Here is a 22,712-nt window from a genome sequence, read left to right as displayed (position 1 = left end):
GGAATTCTGGGCAATATTATAAATTACAGCATTGAAAACAGACCCAGAAATAATGTTCAAATGATCCTAAGATTAGAAGCAGGGAATATACCACTAAATCTTAACTCAGTGAAGGCATTTCTGTGCCATTGAGGCAGTGTGGTCCAGGCATACCACTTTCCCATGACTGACCTAATTTAATAAAAGAGGAGATGGAAAACTCAAACACTAAAGGGCAATTTACTGTTTATCTGCATAATCCAGCTGTTGTGACATAAACAGCAGACACCTTATTTTTAAAAAGTGCATATGAGAAGTTTTTGTTTAGTTCACTATTAGTTTCCCAGTATGTGAGAAAAATTTTAGAACTTTTTGTTGAAAAATGAAGATTTCACTTTATAATAAAATGTTTCAGGGGTATGATTGTCCAAACTTGTAAAAGTTATGATATATAATTATATTTTATTATAGAAATGATATATATTTACTGTGAAAATGCTAGAAGATGCAAGCAAACAAAAAGAACAAAGTAAAAATTACATAAAATTGTTACCACCTAGAGATAACTAGTGTTAATTTTGTGGTGTGATTTCTTCTTGAAATTTTTATAGTTATAAGATTATTTATTCTAATTAACTTGACTCATGTACTCTGCAGAATTTTAATTCACAGATTGTCATTCAAAAGGAGAGATGAGATTTTTTCTTTGTATTGTCACTTCCTACTTCATTCAATGAAATGTTCACATGTTAAGACTTTAAAAACCTTACTGAGTCAACTATTTCACTGTTGACATCTGCTTGTCTCTGATTGCAGGACAGCCTGAGGTCACCTGGAAAGAAGCATGTCTCCCTTCTGACCAGGTGCCCAGGGTCTCCCCATTCAGTTATAGGTCCACTGCTAGAAAGGAGGAACTGATAAGAGGACACCTCAAGGCAATATGAATAGGGTTTTGACCTGTGTTCTAACAACATCCCAGATAACAAAGCTCTTTTTGAATTGTTAAGATATAAAAAACAATGGCCATAAATGAGTTCTCAGCAGCAAAAAATCCAAACATTTATTGATAGACAAAATGAAAACAAGTGGAATCTATTTAGTCAGCACACATCAGGAGAGGTGAAATGTCAACACAGGATCTAATATTGCTCCCCGGGCACATCTAAGGAAACTGGTAGCACCCACACAGGTCTGCGAGTCCAATAGCATTCTCAGAGACCCCTCCAAGCCAAGGAATGTGAAGTGGGATGGCTAGACCACCAGCAATTACCTGGAACACAGCCAAGGCCCCAGTGCTGAAAGGATGTTCTCGCCACCTCAGCCCCTAGGTGGGACTGTGCAGAAGATGGATAACAGCAGGCACTGGGACAGCAGCTGTAAGACAGGCTGAGCAGGGAGGCTGCAAGGCCCAGCGGTGGCAGGATAAATGCCTAAAGACATGCAGAAGCACAGTCTAAATTCATACTGCACAGCTGCCGCTGCTGGGAAGCAACAGGAGGTGCCCAAACCAAGACAAGCAGCAGAGATGGAGTGGCTCTTGTTGCAGAAAAGGGTAGGGCAACCATACGTTTAAAAAGCAGGAGGCAGGCAATATACTTCTGCAAGGGTTGCAGGAATATTGCACCTGGGGTGCAACCACACGGTTGCAGGTGAGATAAATAGTTTTTGTTTTTTGTTTTTGTTGTTTTTTACCTCTAGGAGCGTTTAATAATGACTTCCAACCTCAGTTACGTTATCTGAAAGAACCAAGGTGTCCGATCTGGGAAAAGAAAAGAAAATTTAAACCCTGGCTGATTTTGGAATTGGTGGGCAGGTTATTCATGAGAGGGCCTGTGTGCTTGTGAGCTTTTGCCTTTCAGTGAAAGGAGGAGGAAAGAGATTTGTGCCAAGGTGCTGTGGAGAGACAGCAGATGTGGCATTGAGGAGGAGTGGTGGCTGGTTTTAAGGGTCTCTGAAGCAAGCAGTTTGTGCAGAATGATGAGGAAGGGACTGTATTCATGGGAGGCTGTAAGACTGTGGCCACAAACACTGAGAACCCAGGCCCCTGGTGACCTAGCTCACGACAGAGTGAGAGCAGGTCATAGGCTTCTCTCCCAACCTCTGCAAAGAAGTCCACCCACAGCTTCAGTACCCAGGGCATTCATCATTACAGCCACTACTGGAGGCTTAAGTCAGTTTTCGGGGTGCATCAAAGGCAGCTGGAGCAACAGAACATGAATAAACCTTCCAAAAACCCTCTGTGAAATCTTAGGGAGGCCGAGGAAGACTTCAAAGGGAGGTTAAGGTCTCTGTTGTTGAAATAAGTGTCAGAATTTAGGCATTAATGTGACCACGATCTCATTTGTACCAGTGAGGTCTGAAGCATTGAAGTTGCATGTGAAAATTTGTATGTTTGTTTTAGGTTACAGATGTTCTGAGAAATTAATTATGCAACATATGTGATAGGGTTTAAAGTAGGTCCTGGCATGAAGAAGTTACTTATTTCTTCCAGAAACATGGTACAAGGAACTTTACATGATCTTTCCTTCTAATCCTTGTGACAGGCCACTTTCCAAATTATTAAATGATAATTATTAATGTCTCTGAAACAAGATTCAGAGAGGTAATAATCTATCCATCATCAAACAGTTGTAAGTGAAAGAGTCAGAACAGGAAGAGACTTCCTACTCCTGTTTTCCTGTCCCCACTCACATTACACTTAGATTTCTCAAACAGAAGTGGGAAGGGAAGGGAGGTGATGGAGAAAATCATTAGAATCTGGTGTGCTTAGTTTTAAAAAGCACAACCAATAAATCCGCTGTTTTCATTATACAACTGCAGAAAGTAAAGTGTGATACAAATGCTCTTGGCTGGTAGGCATGGTGTATGATGTTATGTGGCTAGGGGGTCCCTACATCTCATATTGACTTACCACAAGGACCTGGCATATGCAGAAGCTCAGTGAGACACCACAATGTATTAATAACTTGTTATTTGTCTCTGGGTGTTGGGATTGTGGTTAATTCTTATTTTCTTCTTTGTTTTCCCAATTTTCTACAATAAGCATGCATCATTTCTAAATATAAAAGTAATTTCTAAGGGTTCAGTTAATTTTGAAGTTTAATGCATATTAGAGTATGGAAATGATTTTGACTGAGTAGTCATAGTGAGAAGGTAGCAAATAGAGTTATATGTAGGTACTTAAATAAAACGTCTCTAGGAAAAACAATGAAGGAAAACATGCTAAATCCCAGGTCATTTTGATTATCTTCTGAAAACTGATCCTACAACTCAAATCTAGGTAATAATAAACTAAACAACAAAGTTTTCCAGCAGCTCTGTTCTCTTTTAGGGTTGTTTTTTAATGGGATATTCAATAAATATAAATAAGCAATTTCATGAAAAGTACATTAATGAGTAAACTGCCTATTGTTTAAGGGATACAGCAATGAGAAGAATGAAGGGCTACACATGCCTCCATGGGGAACATCAAAATCACCTGCCTGTGGTTTTTTCAACTTACAAAACCTGCCTGAACATTTGGTACCACCTGCTACTATCTTTTCCCAGATTTGGATACATCAGTGGTTAAAAATAGGAAGCGATTGAAAATCACTCTTGTAGTGAGCTACTACCCTGATGTTAATGTGTTCAATTCTCCCAGTGTGTGCAGGTGGAGAACAGTGGAGAAGGTGGAGCCCAGAGTCCATGTATAACTGTCCAAAAGCGTCACATTGAAAATACTAGAAAAAAATTCTTAGTGCACTAGGGACAATGTTCATTATAATTTATAATTATTCATACTAATTATATCACTATGAGCAAAATTTGAGTTAAAATAATTTCCACAGGGTTTCTTTCTTTCTTTTGCTTTTGCTTCACAAAGGAAAAAAAAAACAATCCCATGATGGTTAATTTTATGGGTCAACTTGGCTAGTCACAGTTCCCATATATTTGGTTTTACCAGTCTGATAGCTCTGAAGGTATTTTTTTTAGATGATCTGAACACTTAAATCAGTAGACTCTGAGTGAAGCAGATTATTCTCCATCCTGTGGGTGGACCTCATCAAATCAGCTGAAGATCTTAAGAGAAAAAAGACTGACCTTCCCTCAGGAAGACACAACTCTACCTTCAGACTGACTTCCAACTTGAGCAATATCAACTCTTCCTTGCATCTCCAGCACGCTGGCCTGCTCTGTAGATACTGAATTTGACAGCCCCACAACCATGTGAGTCAATTCCTTAAAATAATTTTTTATCTCTTTCTCTATTTCTAGGTAGATAGATGTTTACCTATTTATCTCTCTCTCTCTCTCTAAATATATATACGAGAAGTATGCAAATATATATACTTGTATACTACATATATATTCTCTATATATTATACAAATATACTATATATATGTATACTTTATATAAGTTATGATTCTCTGGAGAACTGTAATATAACACCCCCTTACTCCCAAAAAGTGCAAGTGACACTGGGTACTTGATGATTAAAAGCTTTTCCACCATTACAAGGCAAGCTGCTGTACCTGCTTTAGCCTTTATGTGATGGATAGGAAAACACACACTCACAGAAACCTTAAGGGGAGTCAATGAGGTGGAGGCCAGGTTTTCTGGCAAATATTAGACAAACCTCAATGCATGACTGAAAGTATCAGAATTTAAAATGATATCATCAAATTTGGGTTCATGAATGCCATAAGAAATAAGATTTCAGTTTCTTTTATAGGAGGTAACTGGATTAAATTGCTTAAAGGTACTAATAAGCTAGACTATTAGTGATCTTATAAGCCATACAGACATGGGTACTCATGATACAACCACTTCTGTTGATGCCATGTATTGGAATCCTCTTGAAATAGACATTTGTATTATTTTCATAGGTTATGATAAATATTTAGTTGTGTCTATACTTGCAGGAAATTCATTGTTCTGGGCTGCAGTTTTTATTTTATACACACACACACACACACACACACACACATTTGCCTTTTTCCTCTAGTAATCATACTGATCTAAGAGCTGCTCATTAGAAATGCTTCCTAGATTATTTGCTCATGGAGAATACTGGTCATACAGTGAAAGCACCATTTCAACTATTAAGAAAGAAAAAGCAGATCCTCTTCCTCGTCGCTTCCCTATCTTGATTTTAATATATGCTTTCCTCTTACCCAGGATTATTTATTTATACTGGCATGTCTTCTAAACTAGAGGGGTCAATACATGAAAAACAGAAACACTGTAATAATAGATTATGATCACTAGGTACGAATATCAGGAGAAAGAGACAGCATTCAAGTTGGAATCAACAGCTTTCCTATTAAAAAAAGAAAATGGGTTACAGTTCTACCTGTTTTAGGGTTCCAAGAAAGAAAATACATTATTTTAAGACTTATTTCTGAAGGATTTGCCTCTCTCCCTGGACACTTCACCCTACCTCACTTCATAAGTCACATGCTGTCTAGACCAGCTTCAAGGTTCACTCTGAAAAGATTACATTCACAGGGTCACTGAGAGTGAAGGTGGGGGCAGGAGCTTTCAGACTGGAGAATGGAGCTTTGATTTATGTTGGGTTGCAAATTTAGGTTCTGACCAGGACTTTCTACCTTTCCAATTTAAAAAGCTAGAACAACAGCAAAAGAAAAACAACTTGCAATACAATTTAAATGAGTATAGTAAATTAGGATAAGGGCAGGGCAATTTACCTACATAGTACTTATATGTAGCTCTAGAATAATCACTGTACTTTACAAGTACTGCATAATACTGTTTAAAATCCTATCACTGGATCATTCCTCATTTTCCTAGTGTTACAAGCTTATTTATATCAAAACTGCATTTATAATTTATTAAAGAAAATCACAAGAATTATAGTTTTATACTAACCAGGATTAAAAATCAAACTATAATGGTAACAAATAATATTGGAATCTTTATGCTCATATTAATTCTTTATATTTTACTCAAAAAAAGGGGTTATAGTATTTATGTGTTCTCATACCTTTCATATGCATCTTCATTTAATTCAAAGGTCAAATGCCAGTGGTGTGGATCAAAGCTTTATAATATAATAAACAAGAGTGGGAAAAAAATCAAATGTCAGTTGGCTTTTTCACTATGGTGGTCACTGACAGCAGAAATAATAAACTAAACTGAATTTTATATACTGGTCGGCAGAGGAGGTTTTCATTGTTATGAAGTAAGCATGCATAAGAACAAGGACAAGTAGAGTTCATAAAATGTCACTTCACAATGAAATATCTTCTCACTCGTTTCCTGTAGGTTTGGCTTCATAAGCTTTCAGACTGAAAATATGGATAATATAACTGAGTGGAATTCAGAAAGAGTAAGAAATGCAGACAGATGAATTTCCCTGAACATTTAGGAATATGGCTTTGGCTTAGTGTACACCACTGTATGCCATGCAAACAGATCACCTAGAGTCACAGTTTCTTCTAGGTGACCTCTGTCTGCATGAGTTACCATTCTTGATGACTTAAAGCTAGTTTTTACATGGATATTTGAATTCTGAAATCTCAAGAAGCACTTTCTTTATTCTGTTTAAAAAGACTTACAATGGACATGTACCATAGGGAAACTTGAAAAAAAACTTGAAAAAGAAAAAAAATCATAGTGAACAGTCCAGATATCTCCATATTGGGAACATCTGAATGGGAAAAACAAAAGCAAAAAGAATCCTACTGAAAGAAAAAAAAATAACCAAAACAAGACAAACCCAAACGACAAGACCTTCACATTTGAGCCACACAAACATTCCACTCTTACCCAAATGCTCCACATTCGTTTTGATGTCTACATTTTTATTCATGCATGAAATTGCCCTCTTCCTTCTTCCTTTTGGGATATTTCTACTCAATACTCAAGACTCAGTTAAAATGCAGCCTCTTTGGTGAAGGCTCCAGACTCCTTCATAGACACTTTTTGGACTATGCTACCACAGCATATTCTACATCTTTAAATTGTACTACTTACAGTGTATTGTAATTTTCAAAGTCTTTGTTCTGTGACCACCTCTATGATAGGGACTGTGAACTAGTCTTGATATCATGAGTACTAAGGAGACTGCCTAATACTTAGCTGATCCTCAGTGAATGAGAACGGAAAGGAGGGAAAAATATAGGGTTGGAGGATCAGAAACTTAACTTGCTGTGATGATAAACCAAATTCAACTTCTATAGGGATCACTTATGAAAAGAACTTGACAGCATCTGGTCAGCTAGAATAGGAGGGTATTGAGAAAACACAATTACTTACTACAGGTTATCCTTACCTAAAAGCTGTTCATACTTACAATAATAAAACCTGAATTCATTTCTGGAGCTTGTCTAATTATAGAGTCATCAAATGATTAACAATAAGTGGTAATTTCCAAGGCAAGATGTAATAGGTGGTCTCAAAGGATTTGTTTTCTAACACATAAGAATGAATAAATATTTATCTTCTGATATAAAGACAAAAGGCATTGGAAGCCCATTACTCTCAGTTTATACACACAGATACACACAAAACACAGCCTTCAACAATTTTCTCTTCACAATTGACCAAGATTTGGAGAATACAGATGGTAGAATGAAATTAAAGGTGTTCGAAATCATTCATTGTTTCAAAAATCACTAAATGCTGACTTTGTACCTGGCAATAAAAAGTAGATGTAACACTTCCTCCTGCCCTGCCTCTGAGTTGTACCTGGTCTATTGGAGGGACAGACTTATGACAAGTTCACACAGCAATGTGATGGACAGGTGCTATGGCTGATGTCCATGGATGGGGCTCAGTGAGGAGGAAGAATTCCTTCTCTTGGAGACTCAAGAAAGGCATCTCAACAGAGGTGCCTATTAGTGAAGATTGAAAAGTGGAGTTCTCAGGGAAGCTGGGGAGACTGAAAGGGATGGGGCCTTCTCAGCACCAGGACAAATGAGCAGAGGTACAGCAGAATGACCCACATGGGTCTTTCCAATAGTACCAGTCTGCTGGAGATAAGCTGGGTTTGCCAGCAAGAGCAACTTGTGAGTTTGAACATTGTTCAAAGCAGTAAGGCATACTTTAATTTGAGCAAATAAATAATAAAAGCATATTTGCATTTTACAATGGCAAAAGGAAAATTGGGGAGGGTGAAAAAGTGGAGTTGGAAAGGAAAATTTTAAATCTTTTGTAACATATGAAGGACGGCAATGCAGTGAACTAATGTGGTAGCACAGTGGGAATGAGGAGGAAAGAGATTTACAAAAGGGTTAGGAGTAAGTATTGAATATGTGATGGGTGATTTAAGAGGCATTTAAGATTGGGGTTCTAAATCAATAGGATAATTTTTGTATTTCTGGTTTGGAAGATGGTATGAATAATGCTCCAGTTCACATAGATGGATAATACAGGGGGAATGAAGAGTGTGGAAATAAGGCAGTAAGTGTCCTGAGTTTATGTTGCTTATGAGACATCCAGATGGAGATGCCTGGTGGACAGTCAGAATTTCTGGGCATAACACTAAGAAGGGCAGTGTGATTTGGCCGTAATGGACACTGGAGTTGCCAGCCTCTAGGGGCTGCAGGAGGGAATGAAATTGCCTGGGAACAGAATATAAAGAAGAAAAGAAGGTGATATGGTTTGGCTCTGTGTCCACACTCAAATCTCACCTTGAATTGTAATAATCCCCATGTGCCACGAGAAGGACCTGCCGGGAAGTAATTGAATCTCGGGGGCAGGACTTTCCCGTGCTGTTCTCGTGATAGTGAATAAGTCTCACGAGATCTGATGGTTTTATAAAGGGGAGTTCCCCTGCACGTGTTCTCTCTTGCCTGCTGCCATGTTAGGCGTCACTTTGCCCTTCCTTAATCTTCCGCCATAGTTGTGAAGCCTCCCCGCCATATGGAACTGTGAGTCCGTTAAACCTCTTTCCTTTATAAATTACCCAGTCTCGGATATGTCTTTATTAGCAGCATGAGAACAGACTAATACAGAAGGCCACACGCCCAGCCTCAGAAGCAGAGTATGTACAGATAGGCAAAGTCAAGTGAGCAAATGAAGATACTACAAGACCTGGATTTATTAAAAGAACACGGTGAAACCCCGTCTCTACTAAAAATACAAAAAAAAATTAGCCGGGCGTGGTGGCGGGCGCCTGTAATCCCAGCTACTCGGAGAGGTTGAGGCAGGAGAATGGCGTGAACCTGGGAGGCGGAGCTTGCAGTGAGCCGAGATCACGCCACTGCACTCCAGCCTGGGTGACAGAGCGAGACTCCGTCTCAAAAAAAAAAAAAAAAAAAAAAAGAACAAACCCAACGTTTGCCACATTCTAAGTTCAGTGGAATGATTTTGGAAGTCTCTTTTTGCCATAGAGAAACTCGAAATGTGTATATGTGTTTTTTTCTTCCCCATAAAAGCAGTTTGGCAGAGGGAAAGCTGCTCATAAATATAAAAATACTCAGAAAAAAATAGAAACCCTAAATGAAATATAATGATCATGAAGACACTTTGGACAAAATGGAATGCACTGTGCACATGTATTTTAAGTAATACTATTTAAGTTTTAGTATTTGGGCATGGTAGAAGAAGAACCCTAACACCGACTGAGAAAAACATGATTTTAGCAGCAGGATCAACCTAAGCTTTCCTCTCACTCAGCTGCCTGGTAGCTATAAAAAGTACTATGCCAAATCACTGGCAGCAAAGAATGTTGTTTTTAAAAAGAAAAAAGTTTTTTTCAAGTCAGATATTTTTATCTGCACTATGTTTAAAAGAAATTGCAATAACTTTTTTATAAAGCTAAGCATTCTTTTGTAATACATGTAATCATTTTCTATCATGTTTTCTTTTAAAAGTCACACGATACCTGTCAAGTCTCTGTCAAATGCACACATTTTTACACCTGATATAAATGTATTTCTGTTTCTACAGAGCATCAATAACTCATACAGCAAGTAAAACAGTCAATGATTCATACATATTTTTAAATTTGAATATAATCAACTGAAGTTTGACATTGTGTGAAGACATTTTGTGTTCTGTAAGAGCAGGCAGAAATTTGGGAAGTCAAGTCCCTGAAGTACTAATGACATAATTTCTAATTTCATTACAATGATTCCTGATATTTCAGTCTTAACATTATTGAATGCAGTAGCTCTCAACCCAGGATACACAGTAAAATCAATCACTTTGTGGACCTTTAAAATTACAGATATTCAGGCCCACCTGAACTTACTGATGTGAAACAGGTATTTCTACATCCTGAAAATTCCAGCATGTGACATCACACTGCCTCATTCTGAACTCCTATATTGTGTATTGCTGATTAACTTTCATAGGCAAAGGCATAATTTCCCCCACATAAGACTTTAACAGGGATATTGTTTTTTTCTAAAAAAAAATTCTCTTTTCTTATAGCATAGACATCATACCCAACATATATATTTATTGACTGGTGTGGTTTTTAAACAATTTATTAAAACCAAATGAATCTATATAATGATGTGGTACCAGAGTGTTAGTTTTGGAGAAAAATTATATAGCGTCCTAAATTGTTGACAAGGATAATCAAATTGTTTAATGCTTTCATCTATTTTTGATGATTTGGTGCAATAAGAGTTTTGCAGATATGAAAAAGATTTTTTAATGGTTGTTATCTGTGCTGAAGTAAATGCAATATTAGAAGACCTAATTTACATTCTAGATCAGAGAATGCTGATAGTAGAACTTTCTTATACTCATGAGATTTAACTCTTAGATCTGTGTATTTCCCTTAATCCTATATGAACTTTACGAACATACAAAAAACCCTTTTATGTTTGTTAGAACCACTTGCCCTAAATGTAAATGGATTCTAAGGTAAAGTTACTAAAGAAAGTGACAAAATATTTGTAAGAATTTGTCTCATGAATAAAATATTACAACATGGTAGTGTTTTAGAAATAGGGTAACATGGGGGAAAAAAGTAGCCTTTGCTTTTTTGTAAAGCTTTCCTTTTATCTTAAGAAATATTTTGTCCTTCATCCTCAAGAGCAACAATTGACACTGATTACTTAGCAACAGTATAAAGCCTGGCATGGTCAAGCTGTGATAATGGAACCATCAATGCAGTTATAATGTACTTAGGTCCTAAGGATAGCACTTGCAAATGAAACTGTGATCGAGGCTAAATTTTACTCTTTGCAAGTGTGGAAGGGTTAAGAGCAACTGAATAGAGCTCTTTAATACTGAAAGTCACAAGGTGAAAAAAAAAAGGGAGGATGAGGTTAAGAGTGAGATATAATCTTTAGAAAATTCTACAGATTGTTAACATGTAAAACCTATCACTTTATTATTTTTAGTCCCCAATGGACATTGATAATGTGCGAATTTTAGTAACACTTTAAATATATGCACACACACACAAACACAAATGAAAGTTCCTCACAAGGCTGGATGCAGTGGCTCACACCTGTAATCCCAGCACTTTGGGAGGCCAAGGCGGGTGGATCACTTGAGGCCAGTAGTTCAAGACCAGCCTGGCTAACAAGGCAAAACTCTGTTTCTACTAAAAATACAAAAATTAGACGGGTGTGGTGGCATGTGCCTGTAGTCCTAGCTACTCGGGAGGCTGAGACACAAGAATGACTTGAAGCCAGGAGGCAGAGGTTGCAGTGAGCCGAGATCACACCACTGCACTCCAGCCTGGGTGACAGAGTAAGACTCTGTCTCAAAAAAAAAATAAAAATAAAAAAAGAAAGGACGCAGTCTCTCAAATAGTGAAAAGAGATAGCTTGCTTTTTCTTTCTACAACTGTGTTGGATATTGTATATATTCTGTTCATTTTTGTCAGTCTGATAACCAATAATTTCCATTTATTTGATCATTAGTGTGAAATATTTTTTAAAAATATTTTTTACCATTATTCAGTATTACCTGATGCTGCTAGCTTTGCCTCATTTTCTATTGGATCATTTAACTTTTTCTTATTTATTTATTTATTTATTTATTTATATCAAGTCTTTACATATTACAGCCATTAACTTTATCTGTTATTTATCATGCAGATAGTTTCTAACAGTCATATTTTTAACTTTCATGTTACTTATAGTTACTGGTTTGACTATGTCTCCCAAAAAAGCATGTGTTGAAAACTTAATTCTCAATGCAACAATGTTGGGAGGTGGGGCCTAATGAGAGATGATTAGGCCATGAGGGTGGAGTGAATGGATTAATGCTGTTATCTCAGACTTTATAAGGGTTTCTTATAGAAGGACAAGTTCAGCCCCCTTCTCTTTCTCTCTATCTGTCTCTTTTTCTTTCCCTCTCAGTCCTTCTGCCATGGAATGACACAGCAAGAAAGCCTCACAAGATGCTGGCCCCTCAATTTTAGACTATCCAGCCTCCAGAACTGTGAGTCAATAAATTTCTGATCATTAAAAATTAGCCAGTCTATGGTATTCTGTTTATAGCAAACACAAAACTGACTGAGATGGTTACTTTTATTTTTAGAATTTTCAAGTTTCAAGTTAGGTTTCTTGTGGTGCTTAGGAAGGCCTTCCCTACTGAAAGTATATGAAACATCAGATCCTGTATTTTCTTCTACTACTTTCATAGTATTGTTTTTGAGGAGAGTATTGTAGGTCTTTAATCTAGGTCTCTCATTTTGGGTCTTTTTGGGTCTGGAAGTTATTTTATGTATAGTTTTAAATAGGAATATAAGCTTCTTTTCCCAAATGGAAATGTGAACATAAAATATATTGAGGTAATTTATTATAAACATATTTATGAGTGTGATAAATCACATTCTGCATAATGGTTTCTTAGGAAGAAAATAATGAATAATATTCTTTATTCCCAGAATACTATGTAAAGTATAAAAACAAACAATATGAATCTAACTTCACTGGGTAAACTCTTTTCCTCAAAAACAATTTCCAGAATATTTGTCACTTAAGTATTCAAATATAAGTACATGCTCTTTTTGAACACAAACACATAAACCCCAAAGCTTTTAAAATCAGATATAAATATATTCTTGGGTTATTTGACATTTGCCATTGTCTAAACTTCTGTTTTCTCCTATTTATAAAGACAATCAAGTTGACAATATGAGATTTATTTCTAGTGCTCAGTTTGGAATTTGAGATTGTCTCAGGATTTCATCTTTGGTATTGCTTCCTGAGACTTCTTGCTTCTGACATTATAATCTAGTTTACAACTGACTCACTTTTTTCAAACATAGAATGCTAAGGTAAACACTTTTTACACATATGAATAATGTGATATAAAAAAGTGAGAGCTATACATCTTCAAATCTCAGGTTCCTCAACTGATATTTAAGGATCTTAATGTCACGTCACAAGTCAAGGTGCAAATTAAATGAGAGGATATAGGAAAGAGTACACTGCTGGGTCTTGTACATAGTGACAGACAATAAATACTAATGCTTTTACCTTTTCCATTTCTCAAAGACATGTATATTATCCATGAGGCCAGAATTAGTTTTTTTAGTTTTACCTTAATAAAAGGTAAAGGGAAAAATGTTAATAACTAAAAATAATATAGAAACGTTATGAATTTTTAAGTAAAAAATTATTTTTTGATGTTAGAATGTTAGAAAGTAATAATATATATACATCAGAATTACAGGTATTGAAGGGCTGTGGTTATGGAGTCATGATTTTAAATTCAACCACTTAATAACTGCAGGTACTTGAGAAAAGTACTTAACCTAAGCTTTAGTTTTTGCTTTTTGTTCCATATATAAAGTTGTTGTTTTTTTGTTCCATATATAAAGTGGGCAAAATAACAGCAATAATCTCACAGAAGTGATGTATAGATCTAGATGAAATAATATCTATAAAACATACCTATTATACCAATGGTTGACACATCACAAGGTATCAGTACGTGTAAAGTATTATGATTTCAAATTGACCAAATATGTTTTCATATGTAATCAAGAGTGGATTTCACATGTAATCAAAAGTGAAAAGATTGTTCTGGAAGAAATGTGATAAGAAAAAATTTTCACATTTTGTGAAGCTGCTGTGGTATAATACAAATAAATGATTACCAAAAAAAAAAAAAAAAAATGTCTGGCTCTCCAAAGTTCCTTCTTCATGTAAGGATCTCCTCATCTCTTGCTTTACTTATGGCCTCTTAACTATGCCTATTAAATAATAGTGCTGTGGACTGAACATTTGTGTCCCTCTCAAATGCCTGTGTTGAAGCCCTAATCTCCAATGTGATGGTATTCAGAGGTGGGGCCTATGGAAGGTAATTAGGTTTCAATGAGGCCATGAAGGTAGGGCCCTTGTGATGGGATTAGTCCCTTTTAAGAAGAACAAGAGAGAGACAGAGCCCTTTTGCCCTGAGCACTCATCAAAGAAAGGTCATGGGAAGAGGTAGTGTACAGATATATAATGAGAAGGCAGCCATCTGCATGCCAGGAAGAGGGCCCTCACCAGAACTCAACCATGCTGTCACCCTAATCTCAGACTTCTCGGCATGCAGAACTGTGAGAAATAAGTATCTTTTGTTTAGGCTACCTAGTCTATGGTATTTACTGTGGCATCCCAAGCAGAATAAGATAGGAATTGGTACTGAGAAATAGGGTGCTGCTATAACAAATACTGAAAAAAATCTTGAAGCACCTTTGGAACTAGGTGATGAATACAGGCTCATTTCAAGGTGCATGATAGAAAATGTCAGGGTTGCCATAAAGGGATTATTAAAGGTGATTCTGATGAGGACTCAGAAAGGAAAGAGAGAGCTGGAGAGAAAGCTTTCATCTATTAGAGAATATGAAAATAATCATGTACTGACATGACAACCCTAATGTTGGTAGAAATGTAAATGGTAAAAGCCATTCTGAGGAGGTCTCAGATGGAAATGAGGAGCATCTTAGTGGACAATGAAGAAAAGGTGATCCTCATTATATGGAGGCAAAGAACATGGCTGAATTGTTTTTGTGTTCTAGTGTTTTGTAGAAGGCAGGACTTGGGAGTGAAAGTGTTGAAGGAGTGGCTTGGTTTCTCCTGACTGCTTCTAGCAAAACTCAAGAAGAGAGAAATTAATTGAAGAAGAAATTGTTAAGCTAAAAGGAATCAGAACTTAAACATTTGGAGAATTCTCGGCCTATCTGTATTGCGAAAAATGAGAAAGCATGCTCAGAAGAGAACAGTAAGGGTGTGACTGACTGACCTTTGGATACAAAGATTAGTAGAGTTGTGAACTATGGACCGAATCATCCACCCCAGTCGAAACATTGCCAGCTAGAACTGAAGGGGATGGAGGGAGATGGAATGGAAGGATGGCTGTCCGAGTTCTTTGACTGTACAGGACACGGCAATGAAAACATTCAGCTTCAAATTTGTGCTATTTTTCAAGAAAAGGAAAGAATGGCCCCAAAGGCAATTCAGAGATCATCAGGGCCACCACCTCAGTTTCAACAGACCTGACAGTCTCTGGTCAAAGCCGTGGGGCAGGGCTGCCTGGGGCCATGTGGGTGTAATCCCTGCCCAGCAGAGCCATAGTATAGCCAGGGCCACCACAGAGAGCCACTGCTTGAGGGGTGGCTCCCTGAGCTGTGGAGACAATGTTGCCATCCTAGTGGGCCTGGAGGGTTGAGTATTAAACCAATAATGATTGTTCTCAGTCCTTAGGATCTCATGGAATTTGCCTTGTTAAGTTTCAGGTTTATCTGGGACCCATTCTTCCTTTTGATTTTTCCCTTTTGGAATGAGAATGCCTGTACTATGCCTGTCCCACTATTGTGTTTTTGGAACACATGACTTACTAGTTTCACAGGTTTATAGCTGGAGAGGACTTCTGCCTCCAGAGGAATTGTACTTTGAGCCTCAACCACTTCTGACTTAGATGATATTTAGATGAGACTCTGGACTTTAGACTTAAAAGTTGATGCTGGAATAATTTAAGACCTTTGTCTTAACATTGTCAAGATGGAACAAACGTATTTTATGTATGAGAAGGACGCAAATTGTGTAGGGCCAGGGGAAGAATGCTATTGGTTCGGTGCTCATGTTCCCCCGCCCCCCAAACAAATGTATATGCTGAAGACCTAATCGTCAATGTGATGGTATTTGGAAGTAGGGCCTTTGGGAGGTAATTAGGTTCAGATGAGGTCCTGGGGATGGAGTGACCATGGTGGGGTTAGTGCCCTTGTAAGAAGATGAAGAGACCCCTCTCCCTCACTACCTTTGCCATATAGGACCCACCTACAAGGCAGCCCGCACAAGATACCAAATCTTCTGGCAGTTTGATCTTGGATTTTCCTACCTCCAGCATTGTGAGAAATACACATCAGTTGTTTAACCTACCCAGTCTATGGTATTTTATTATAGCCACTCGAGTTGATTGAGATAAATAACTAACACTTAATAGTACTTATTGCATGTTTGGCACTGTTCTAAGTGTTTTAATCCACTTGTTTTCCTAAGTCTTCCCAAGTTTTCTCACTGTTTCTGGTTTACTAATGGCATCCATCCAGATTTCCAAAGATGCAGTAGATTTGTTGTATCTGTGTAAGTTCAACAGTATTTTAGCAGGAGGGAAAAGAGTGAAACGTGTTGGCTTTCCTCAGCCACTTTGAATAGGAAGCAAAACACCCGAATGCTTTTTCTAACACAAAACCGATAATGTCACCCCTCTACTGCCAGTCTGTTCTTGCAGTTTGTGTCATGAGCCCAATACCTCCCAGCCTCTCCTCTCCTCCTAACTTCTTTGCAGACTCCAAAACTGGCCCAGCTGCTACACCACCTTTGCCTTTTAATCTGCTGTTCTTGCCTGTCTGCAATGCTGTGCTCTTTTTAACCCGCCTAGTAGTCATATTCCCATACTGCAAGATCCAACCATGTAGTATGTTTATGAAGTATGTTATGCAGTATGTAGTTATGTAGTATGTTTATGAAGTATGTTATGCAGTATGCAGTTATGTAGTATGTTTATGAAGTATGTTATGCAGTATGCAGTTATGTAGTATGTTTATGAAGTATGTTATGCAGTATGCAGTTATGTAGTATGTTTATGAAGTATGTTATGCAGTATGCAGCTATGTAGTATGTTTATGAAGGAAGATTGTGGCGTCTCCTCTAACTGCCCTCAGCCAAAGTGGAAGGCAATGTCTTATGCATTCTGTGCTTGCTGAATTCTTCTATTATTGCATTCACTACTCTCTATTGAAATGATTTGTTTGCTTGCGTCTCTTATCCATTAGTCATTGAGTTTACTTAGAAAGGGAAGCATATCCTATTCATTTTTATATCTCTAGCATTTGGCAGAATATCTCTAAAGCATGCGTTCTCATTGGGGTTGATATCACCTTCAGTGTAGGAAAACTTGTTTCTTAAGAAGGGGTTGAAGAAATCTTAGCTCTTACAATGATTTGTGGCCTTCCAAAAGGCTGAAGTAGAAAACAAATATATGATATATCTGAGGTATTGAAATTCCTGGGAAGAGAGCACTGAGTGGGGGAAAGTTTGGAAAAAGCTTCGTAGGTGAAGATCATTTAAAAAACAGTTTGAGAAACATTGCTTTGAGATAAGCACGAAATCAAGGTTTATTTTTAGTTTTTAGATTTAGATAGGCACTAAATCAAGGAAGAAATAGATTAATTCAAACTCTAGTCTCATACCTATTATTCCGGTGACTGTGTAATCACTTAATTCCTTTTGATCTGATATCATACAAAGCTGGTGAATGATTAAAGCACATGACATATAGGAAAGCACTTTGTAAACTCGAAAGTATGTAAACAGCATACTCTTCCACGCTTTGAGACTATATGCCACCAGAATGCATTTCCTCACCTTCTCTACCCAGCAAACTCCCATTTATCCCTCAAGACAGAATTTTTCAGGTTTTGTGAAGGATTTTCTGACCTCCTCAGGGAAAGCTGCTCTAGTCTCATAATATCTTTATCTGTCTGTGTTCCTTACCTAGAGCATGAGATTTTTGAGCCCAGAGTTTGCGTCTTATTCACAGTAGGTACTAAAACAAGAGTCAAATGAATTACAAAAGCTGAGGTCATGCACTTGCATGTCTGCGATAAACAACCTCCCCAGTTCTCCAGTCACACAGAGTGACAATAAAGAATCTGCCCCCTAATGTATCCAGAACTCTGAGCATACTCAGATCTTAGCAAGTCTGAAAAAGCAAAAGCACATAATTGAAGGCAACCAGCTTTTTGGTGGACATGTGGAAGGCTAGGTGCATGCCACAGGTCTGCAAGAATCTTTTCAATCACATGCTTGAATACTGACAGTATTGGCATTATTTTCAAGTAAGCAAGATGAAGACAAATCAGACATAGCTCCTCCAACATTTAAATAAAACATTATATGGAGTGCTTAGCTAGATGAAGTCTTGTGGAAACCTAACTGAACGTGAGATTTCCGGAGGAAAGAGGCGAGTTCTTCAGTATTTTTATTTCTAAACATCATCTTTTATAATTAGATGTATGCAGCCTTTGGCCTATGTAGAGATGCAAAAGTTTTAGAATATGGTTCATAGATAGAGAAAACTTCTGCGAAGCCCGTAGGCATGAGATCGTACATAACTGTGATCAAACCACAGGCCAGCTGGAAATCACCCTTGTGCACTTAGCACAAAGGACTCAGGAGGGTTTTCTCTAAAAATCTCCTTTGAAATTATGCCACATCATATTTCGCCGAGGACATGGTCTGACTGGTGGTTTTACTGATTTACTGGCCAACACTGACAACGTTATAAAAATAGAAGGCTTGTAGTAATCATTGTAACTGCTGTGGAGTCTCCCTGAAGACCGTCTTTATCCTGCCATGAGATCATGTACTTCTAGTGGGTAATTCTTCAGATCATGTGTGCCAAGGCTCACTGACTCCATTCTATCAGTACTAGGGCCGGTATTATGGACTAAATACTTGTAGCTTTTAGATTTTCAACACAAGAGTGTCTGAGTAGAGTATGTTTGTGTGTGTGTGTGTGTATTTTATATGTATATATATATATATTTTAGTCCTGGCCTGATTTCATATATATATAATATATATTTCATATATAATATACATGATTTCAATTATATATAAATATATAATTTCATATATATAATGTTTTATATATATGATTTCAATTATATATAAATATATAATTTCATAGATATGATATGTTATACATATGATTTCAATTATATATAAATATGTAATTTCATATATATAATATGTTATATATATATACACACACACACACACACACACATATATATATATATATGAAATCAGGCCAGTACTAAAATAGTATTCTCCTGGACAGAAAAATTTATAATGTGATTTACCCTTTAGGATACCCTTAGATTCTAAGGTTCACTTAGATTAGGTACATCTCATGTCATCCATTAAGGATGGGGGAGGAGTGTAAAATTAACAATTGATAAACTAAGAGTTATAAAAAATGATATGCAGAAAACATTTCTATAAGGCCATGACATCTCATTGAATAAATGAAGAATTTTTAACAATATAAAGAAACTCTTTTCCCAAAACGCACTGTGCAAATTCGGCATGAATGAAACAATTTAACTTCCTTTCTGGATTATGAATCTGATTCTATAACCCACTCCCTAGAGAACAATTTAAGTGTCTATGAGAGGTATATAAAGAGCACGTGGTTCTCAATAGTATCCTTACATTTTAATCCTGTACATCATTATATCTTAAGAAAAATTCTGCACACAAAACATCCTGGAAATATCACTTGATGTTGTATTTTAAAAACTGGGGTGTACACCCCTTCCCTTGGATATACTTTGGTGAACAAAATGCACAAGAAGCTACAATATCAATATTATCTTTTGGAGTGGACAATTTCATTTTAAAAAGTGGTGATTGTGGCTATATTATTTTAATAATAAAATATATAATAATGTAGAAATACAAAAGTACACGAATTTTTAAGATTAAACAAACTTCAAAGAAATGTTATATTTGAGGTCAGTCTAAATATTCTCAGTAGTTCTGTATGTATGTACATACAAAAATATACACACATATAAACATCTATATACACACATGCGTGTATGCATACGCACATATATAATCAGACACATATACACACAAGCATACACACATACACAAACATTCTATTAATGTTATAATTGAAAACAGAGGAGAAAAGCTTATTTAACCAATACTATATTATGGACTTGGGATGGATATTTAAAATGCATTATCTTAAATAATGACATCAACAAATTTGAAAATTAATACCAGGTCACTTTTAGAGATGAGCCATGTGAGATTCAAGAAGGCAAAATAACTTGCCTGAGACCACATGGCTAAAATTGTGAAGGTTTGATCCCAAATCTAGAATTGTGAGACTCAAGCAAATCCCAGGCTCTTTCCATCCACATTTTGGTGCCAGGCATCCTGATACCTAAATTCTGCCAGCCACTATCTAACCTTGTTTTCTCTTGCTATGCCGCAAGCATAGCAAGAGAAAGCATCGCTTATAAAATAGCTGTTTGGAAAGCAAACAGCTTATAAAATAGCTGTTAGATTTAGCATTATCTTTTTTGGGAGGTTACAATATGTAGTATGATTAAGTGCAATAAGCTCTTGAATTTAGTAAGGTATTAAAAACTTCTGAATTATGTACAGAAAGACATAGAATCCCAATAATGTGATTTCATTCTTCTATAAGGATTATATCCTTATGTCTTATCCTTATATCCTTATATCTTATATAAAGATCATGAAATCTGTTCATAGTCGTATTTCATTTGCTACATACCTAAAGTAGAAACAACAGTCCTCATCATGGCAATAATACAGTTATTCCACTGTTCTGCAGAATAACAAAGGGAATTTTCAAACATTGAAAATTTGAGAAAAGCTAAATGTATTAAACGTAAAACACTAGAGATCCTCACAGTGCGTATCTGGAAGAAAAGAATATATTCAAATGGGCATGATGTCTGTCTGTGTTTCCTTTCTCATCATTTCTGCCTCTTCCGCCATCCCCCTTTGAAAGCAAACAGCCAAATATTCACAATAACCTAAAGAGTGTATGAGTTTGTGGATATTTCCCAGCGATCATCCATAAGCTAATAACTGCCAAAGGACAGAGATGATATCAAAAATAAGGTCAACATTTAGAATTGGAAACAAAAATAATCTATAATGATAAGAAATTCCCCTTATAGATAATCCAGTACTTTAAAAATAACAACAACCCCTTTCACCTTGGCTGCTTTCCTGCAGATAAACAGAAGCCATAACACAGAACTCCTGTTTTGATAACCTTGATCTCTTGAGTCCACTGTCATTTCAAGTTCTGGGTCTAGAAAGACATATTTATTTTCCCTGAAGCTTTCCATAAAACACAAGGAAGTCTTAGAAGATATAATAGCTCTGAAAAATCACAAAGTTATATTGTAAAACTACAGGAAGTTTTCATAATGATCTCTGGATACAGCTGACCAGTATGTGAAAGGCCCTAGGGATATTTGACAAATATCTTATGGATATAATAGGGAGAACGCTTGAGGTTTTATTTTCCTTAATGTACACATATCCTGAGGCCAAATGAATATCTCTATTAGAGGTCATTTCTCAAAGAAGAGATAATGATCACAAGGGAAAAAATAAAACCAACATATTATGAAATATTTCTAACGTGTTTGATTTTAATTGGACACATTTCTGGGTGTGCCAGACAGTTTATTAAACTGTTTCCCATAAAAATGTTATACATATATATCTCAAAATATAATGAAGAGTTATTTTAATTCTGTTATTTAATATCTGCATTTGAAACAATATTGAACTGTGATTCAGGAAAACTGTGTTAATTGTAGTACTAAATTTATCATGAGTTGGGACTTTGGCATATCACTTATTGACATAGTACATTTGTTTTCAAAAACAAAGGTGCATAATTATAAATACACTTATTTCAGAAGATTTTTGGAAGACAAAAGTAAATGTATATTAAAAGAGTAGCTATAAGAGCTATGCAAAAGCAATGTAACACTGCTATCATTGTTACATAATATTTTCCATTTTAGAATGTACTTATCAGTAACATATACCTAAAGATGACATAACAATATACATTATATAAAATATGACACAAATAAATACATCTGTACATTCATAAATATTATCAGCTTTATCTTGGAATAATACCAGTAGAAGATACTCAGAGATCAAAATAGACAAACAATTGAATAAATATATATGCACTAAGTCTATTTTTAATAGGGGATGGTGACATGCATGTATTTTTGAAAGAAACTTTGTTCATGAAAGCATCATAAAATAGTATTATCTATCAACTATTATTGCAGTACAAAGATAAAAAATAACTTGTGTAATATCTTAATATATAAATATACTTAAATGGCTTTTAGTGACTGAAATTGCTGAGTCTGTTCTTGTGAAACACAAATACACAGTGAAATATGCTTTGAAAACTAACTCAATTTTATAAAGTAAAAACATAGTAGGATTATTTACAGTTGTTTCCCATAAGATTAAATTAAAATAATTTTATTATCTGAACAACTACTCTGAAAGTTTTACTCTAGAAGAACCAGCAGATAAAAGGGAATAGCAATTTTGTCTCTGAATAGTGTCACTATAAAGAAAGATTATAAGGATGTCATCTAAGCCTAAAAAAACAGGAGATTATAAAATAAATGAATTCTGGGCAAGAAAATAGCTAGCATCAACTTGGATGTGAACTCAGAACCAATAATTAAAATAAACTACACACAAATTGTGTGTCC

Source organism: Nomascus leucogenys, chromosome 11 (assembly GCF_006542625.1).
Source record: "Nomascus leucogenys isolate Asia chromosome 11, Asia_NLE_v1, whole genome shotgun sequence".
Taxonomy (NCBI): Eukaryota; Metazoa; Chordata; class Mammalia; order Primates; family Hylobatidae; genus Nomascus; species Nomascus leucogenys.
This window is presented reverse-complemented; position numbering follows the sequence as displayed.